This window comes from Chenopodium quinoa, unplaced genomic scaffold, assembly GCF_001683475.1.
Source record: "Chenopodium quinoa cultivar QQ74 unplaced genomic scaffold, ASM168347v1, whole genome shotgun sequence".
In the NCBI taxonomy this organism is placed as follows: Eukaryota; Viridiplantae; Streptophyta; class Magnoliopsida; order Caryophyllales; family Amaranthaceae; genus Chenopodium; species Chenopodium quinoa.
The window spans coordinates 1395402-1402810 of NW_018742238.1; positions in this window are offsets into that span (position 1 = coordinate 1395402).

Sequence of the window (7409 nt, forward strand, 5' to 3'; positions counted from 1 at the left end):
TAAGCCACACAGAGAACAATTTGTATCATTAACAATAATGAGCATATAGTGGGGTCTTTCTTTCACAGCAAGCTGACCTTTACACACCTTCCACATAAAATGGCGAAGCTTTGGTGGAGCATCCATGTTCCAAATTCTACGCCAGACATCCTCACTCACCAATTCATCATTCATAATGCTTGCATCATTCACAATGTTTTAAATACTAAGTAAATATAGATTAAAGTAATATTATAATTTGTGTTATTTTTCAACAATTACTACGTATAAACTTCTTATGTTTTAATACTTGCAACACTTTCCTAAAATGCATAATACTTGCAACATACTATAATTAAAAAGTTTTTGGGTCAAAATTGTATTTTATTACCCTTATTTAAAGCTCATGGTCCGAGGAAAATCGCCTGTGTTGGTTTGGATATGTAAGACGGAGACCCGAAGGGGCACCGGTACGAAGAGTGGGACCATAGAGAGGTTAAACGAGGGAAAGGGAGACCGGAAATGACTTGGTTGGAAGGAGTTAGGAAGGATATTAAGCCTATGGATTTGCATGCATGAGGATGAGGCATTGGATCGTAAGGGATGGAGGAGAAAGATTTTTGTTGATGACTACACGGAATAATCACTTTTGGTTCACGTAGTCGACCCCACTTATGGATTAAGACTTTGATTGATTGATTGATGTTTAAAGCTCATGGTCCATTTAATTAATATACTCCTAATTAAAGTACTCTCAACCACATTTTAAGTGTCTTAAATCAAGTGAGGTCCACTTTTTCTTAAATAAAAACTTCAGTTTGGGTATGGGCCAAATAGATTTATTGCTAAAAATATCGATATTAAACCCAAAACTCTTGGCGGATGGCTAGTGACCCAAGAAAACGAAAGAATCAAAACCATATAATCAAAAGCAGAGGTGCTGTATGCTATTGACCTCGTAGCCGTTGTGCATTTCTGCAATGTTGAAGCACCAAATCTACCAATAGCATCCTGCCTCTGTTGAAAGAATAATGACGTTCTTCCAAAGTGGTGTTTTTTATACGGAGAAAGACATGTTTCCTCATTCGAAATCTTTGACAGAATGAATGTGCAGGGAACACTGGAGGATCTGCAAAGTAGTCGTCCATAAATGAGCTTGTCCATCTTCACGATTCTTTCAACATGCTTCCTTGGTGCCCTCAGAATTTGATTTAAAGCTTGATATATTTCAACTGGATTCGACATCATTACTTGATCAATCATTTGATCAACAACTCAATTTGCTTGTTTACGCCTTTCATAACGTTCATCATAACTATCATTCGATAATTGGGTTAGTAGGTTGGAAACATTTTCAGAATTTTAAGAATTGGAAGACGAAATAGAAGAGTTAGAAGTTTCCTCTGAAGACATATTTTATGAAAGACAGTTTAATTTAAGAATATAAGGTTAAATGATATGCAAATACATATAAACCATTTTACAGCACAATGGTGTATGTATGCTATCAAAACAAATCCGTACACACAATAATTACATTATTCAGAACAATAAATGTCTTCCATTCATAAGTCATATCAATTGTTTTTTTGTGATCATTTATGTGTACAAAGATGCTTGTATATTGATACTTTTCTGTAGTGTATCATCAATGCACCATATATTGATACTTTACAGTGATATGTACATCAATGGCGGTATATATTTTTCCAAAAAATAATTGATACCTTTGTAGTGTTATGTAAATCAATGCACCAGTTTTTTTAGTAAATAATTGATACTTTTTGCAGTGATACATACATCAATGCACCGTACTTTTTCAGAAAATAATTGATACTAGCAGCGATACGCATATCAGTGCATTATACTTATTCATAAAATAATATATTCTTTGTGCAGTGATTGAATAAACTATTTTTACTGATTTAGAAAGAACAATACCATTGATAAAACTGTTATTAATAATAAAAAAACGACAATACAATAAAACAACCTTTAACACACTTGAACATAAACTTAATTGCGAAAAAAAGGAAATACATCAATGGTAAACATAGCTAATTAGAACCAAACACAATAACTTAAAGCGAACACTAATGAACTAATCTGATGGAAATAACTTCTTCAACAAGTTATTCCTCAGCTCCTGATCTGCTTCAGATAAGTATGGCTTTGAATCAAGATGTTTGAACAACTCCATATTAATTTTCCTTTGCTTTCTTGCTTCTCTTTCCCTTTCTAACCGAGTCTTTTCCCTTTCCACTTGAAACAACTCTACATCTTTTTCTATCTGGTACTTCAATATTGTAAGTTCCATTTCTGTTTCAGTTTGTTGTGTTAGGTTTATGTTTTGGATTGTGTCCAACAAATGTTGCCATGCTTTTGATGGCGTATTCGCCATTTTACTTTTACCTTTTGTTTGCTGGATTCATTGCTTGAAGGGAAGCTGGAACACCCAATATCACCACTGGTTGGTGTCTCTGGGTTTGTTGATGATGAGTAGTTACCAGCTTCATTGATCCTCATTCTTTTTTAGTCGCTACCTTGAGTGGATGTTTTCTGCTTGCAATTGCCAGCAATATATATTTTCAATTGGCTTCCAAGCAACATGTTGAGTTAGAATATCCGAAGCATATTGATCATGGAAGGTTTTAGACATCAATTTTATCTTTGTTTTGTCGGCAACATAGATCTTATATGTCGCTGTCTTCATAACATCCTCATCACTCTCACCATTTTCCCTTCTAGATTCATCACCAGCAAATGACCCAGAAAATTTAGAACATGAAGTGTTTATCCTTCTCCATCGACATCTAAGTTGCTTTAAACCTCTAACCTTCAATAAATCTGCTTGTGTAACCCCATCAATAACTTCTTCAAAACACTTTTTTTTATATAATCGAACATTATCAAACATTTGTTCCTTTTTTTCCAAAATACATCCGCTTTTTTGTTGGTTTTAGTTTTTTATTTTGACTAACCTCAAGCCAGCATTTCAGTAGAACAACTTCTTTGGCTTTTGACCAAAATCTGCTTCGACTATCTTGATTAGCTCCTTCATCAACTTTATCATTTTCTTCAACTTCTTCCACTTCTTCTTCATCATCACCGTCATCTGATGGTGCATACGACGTATATGAACAATCAAAATTTGGAAATGCAGCTTCACGTTATGTTAGGGTGAAATGTTATGAGGTAGGAAAAGTGGATTCATCTTTGGAGAATTGAAAAATCATAAAAGATGAAAAATTAGTAGATGGAAAACCGTCTTGACAATATGAGAAGTTTGGATTTTGTGGTGGCCGTGGAGGGAATTATGTAAAAGTATTTAGATTTGAGAAATTTATATTTTGCGGAGTATAACTAGAATATTGTGTGTAAGGTCCACATTAGAGTTGAGATCAATGGGAAAGTTAGAAGATTGAACATTTGGATTATTTTGTGACGATTTTTCGGATTTTGTGGGATTTTTTTTTTCTCTAGGATTTTTAATGGAAATTTTGCGAAGAACTACCATTTAAATGACGAGTTTTGAGAACAACTACCATTTAAATTATTTTTTTGAAAAAACTACCACAAAAACATAAAAAGTTCGAGTAGCACTACCTTGACAACATTTCCAGCTAGAATCTTGAAATGATGGATTTACCCCTAGAATCTTCAGCTGTGGGGCCTACCATTTAGTATTTCCATCCTAAAAACCCACTTGAAATGATGGATTTACCCCTAATTTAATCTAGGCTCAGCTACCTATCTCTCTTCTCATCAATTTCCCGCCTAACTTCATTCATCCACCCTCATTCACTCTTTTCCATCTAATCATCTTTGTAATTCAGATAATATTCCCCCCCTTTCGACCTTCCATTTCTTTCTTTCTCTTGCAATTTCATTCACAATTTTTGGGGCAATTTCGCAAAAGCTTTTTAAAGGGAAAGGACGAACTGATTGACATGAGGAATTAGACATGGTTAAAGTCAATTAATTGCTGCAAATAAATAAAAAATAATGAGTAATGAACCCTGGATTGGATGATACAGAACAATTGCCCCAAATCTCCCAATTTTAGAAACCCCCAATTTCAGTTTTTTTTTACCATTAACCCTAATTTGAAGATTCAATTGAGAAATTGTGTCAATTACAATGCGAAATTAGATATACATTACCTTGACTTGAGTTCGCCAAACAATTTTGCTTCTTTTATCACCCTAAATTGATTGAAATCAAGAGATTATGGTTTTACTTTTTTTAACATAAGCAAAAAAGGGAAAACGAAGATTAGTAGTTATAAATAGAGGAGAGAGAAAGAATTTTAGAAGGGAAATACTAAATGGTGGGCCCCACAGCCAAAGATTCTTGCCGAAAATATTCAAGGTAGTGCTACTCAAACTTTTTATGTTTTTGTGGTAGTTTTTTCAAACAAAAGTTTTAAATGGTAGTTGTTTTCAAAACTCGTTATTTAAATGGTAATTCTTCGCAAAATTTTCATTTTAATTATTCATCCCCTAAGAATATTATTTTCACTAACTTGAAATTGAACTGATTTTAATTACTAAAAATGAGAGTATTAATTTATGTAAAAAAAGAAATTGTGTGAAAATAGATCAAAATTAGACCCATTTTATGGGCAAAAAAAAAATACAGTTGTTGGATTTATTTTATTTTATTTTATTTTATTTTGTATTTTAAAAATTACAACCGTTACAAAATTTGCAAGGTTAATAAATCTTGCTAAATTTAAGCCCTTGGATCAATATCAACAAAGTCATAATAGCCGCCCACGTGTCAAAATAATTCCTAAAAGTAGTTCTATTATTGAATTACATCTTACGTGAAACAACAACATTGCAAACCAAAAAAATTAAAGTACTGAGGACCAATTAAATCGTGACAAGTGGCAAACTCAGAAATTGTGCCCATCCAAAGCCAAAGGTCATGAGCTTGAACTGGGCATATGCTTTCTCTCTTCTCAAAACAAGTTTTTTATATTATTTTAACTATATTTTATTTTCTCCTCTTGCCCACCTAAAGAGAGAAACCATTGGTCATACTCTTAGAGCATCCTTAACAATGAACAAATAAAACTATTTGTGTTACTATTTGAATAAAATAATGTAAAAAAGTGAGGTGATGAGGAATAGTAGCATGAACAAATATGAATGGTTTGGAAAACCAAACCGTTTGTAAAATTAACTTGTCAATGACGTTTTTTTTTAAAAAATATGAAAAGAAAAAGGGGTAAATCGCTTACACATACAGCATGTAGCAGCTTGCCATGTGTCCTCATGCATGCCCTTGGATCTCCAATGGTTGTTAACGTTACAATTTTTGTAAAGTTAATAAGTTTAAACATATTATTTAAGAAAAAAATTACCAATGGTCGTATTTTTTCATTCTCTATAAATAGACACCCATATTGATATAGTTTCGACAACCTCAAAAATTACCACTTTTTGATACCATATCTATTTTTTCTTAAAAAAAACAAGGGTTTTTCTAAGCTATGCCCCCTAAGTTATTGAATTTCTAAGCTGTACCCATGCTTTTTCAAAGTTATAATTTGTGCCCTCCACCTCACGAACAATATCCTTTGACAGCCATATCCGTTAACGAAAGTTAAGAAGCGTTAATAATTTGACACGTGTCCTGTTCTAATTGGTCTAACACTTAAAAAAAAATTAAAAAATCAGAAAATAAAATAATTAAAACTTAATTAAGAATTGATTTGAAAAAAACCAACCACCCTCCCACCACCACAACCCAGTCCATCAGTCCACGTCGTCGCCGCCGGCAACTGTCTGTCCACCCTCGCCCAAAAAATTCCTCCCGCCGGCGAGCCCCGCCATTTCCCCCTCGCCCTCCTTCCTTCCTTAACACTCCACGAACACGACCACGTGACGCAACCCAGCCCAGAAAACCGACCAGCCTAGAAAAATCGACCACCAACCATCGCGAAACAACCAACAATCCCTTCCCCCACCTCGAAACGACTTTCCCTCGTCGTTTTGGGGTGTGGGAAAGGGAGTTGGGGGTTGTTTCGTGGTGGTTTAACGGAGGAATGAGGGTGGTCGGTTGGTTGGGGTTTCGAGAAAGAAAGTGGATGTAGCGGGGGTTAGGGGAAAGGGAGGGGCTTGGGTGTGGATGAGATGGGGAGGTATAGTACTGGCCGGCCAGTTTAGGTGGTTAAGGTGGAGTGCCGACCAGTTTTCGGGCGAGTTTAGGGGAGGGGTTAGGGTTTGGTGCTGGGGTAATTTTGTTTTTTTTTTTTTATGTTTTTGTTTTTGTAATTTTTTTTTTAATGTTTTTAATAAGTAACTAGCAACGAAAATTAACAAACCCTAACGTCCGTTAATTAATGTTAACGTCAAAGGTTATTTCTAATTAAAAAAAAGCGAGGTTGAGGGCACAACTTACACGTTTGAAAAAGCATGGACACAGCTTAGAAACCGAAGAAGTTTAGGGGCATAGCTTAGAAAAACCCAAAAAACAATTAGTATCTTAATTTAATTTCTTTCACAAATCTAGCCTAAAAAATTAAAAATTATGGATCCAAATATTCCTAATTATAATTTTAATAATCCAAACCCTCAAACAAAGCGCAAAATCAAAAAAATCCACAACAAAATCCACCCAATTATCCTATATGCTAAGAAAATTGTCTTTCAACTCCCCCCAATATCCTATACATCAAGAAAATATTTCACAAGATTATGTTATCGTGCATCATATTGCACAACATGATCATTGAAGATAAGCGAGATACGTGTTTAAACAATTCCGACACGTTTCACTGCATTGACAACCAAAGTGGTTCCAATGAGGATGCTTTCAAGTATCGTAATAAGCGTGTGGTAGACATCAACATATACTTAGAACAGAGATTGAAGATCCACAAGCTCACTTGCAATTAAAACACGATTTGGTTAAGCACATTTGGAGGAAATTTAGGCGTAACGAGAACAATAACAATTAGATTTCAATTCTATTAATGGTTAAGTATGTGTTATGTCTAATGCACCTGCAATTAATAAAAAAAATTGTATTCCGCATTTAAATTAACGAATTAATTAATAACGCTAATTATGCTAATCGTAAACAATTAACAACGCTAATTACGATAGTTTTAGCTAATTTTGAACGCAAATAACGCTAATCGTAATTACCTAATACTAAGCGTAACTAATAATTTCGGTAATAATAACGGTAATAATAATCAATTACGTATCACATGAGATTAATAGATTATGAATTATGTATGTATTTTAATTTTTAGTAAAAGATAAATGAGAAATTCTCTTTGGTAACCATGAACTTTTATTATTTCTTATTGGTTAAGTCTGAAACTTTTTATTATCAATGATAATCAATAATTAATATTACTAAGCAAATAGTAACATTAATGATGATAATAAAACATCATTAAATGATTAACC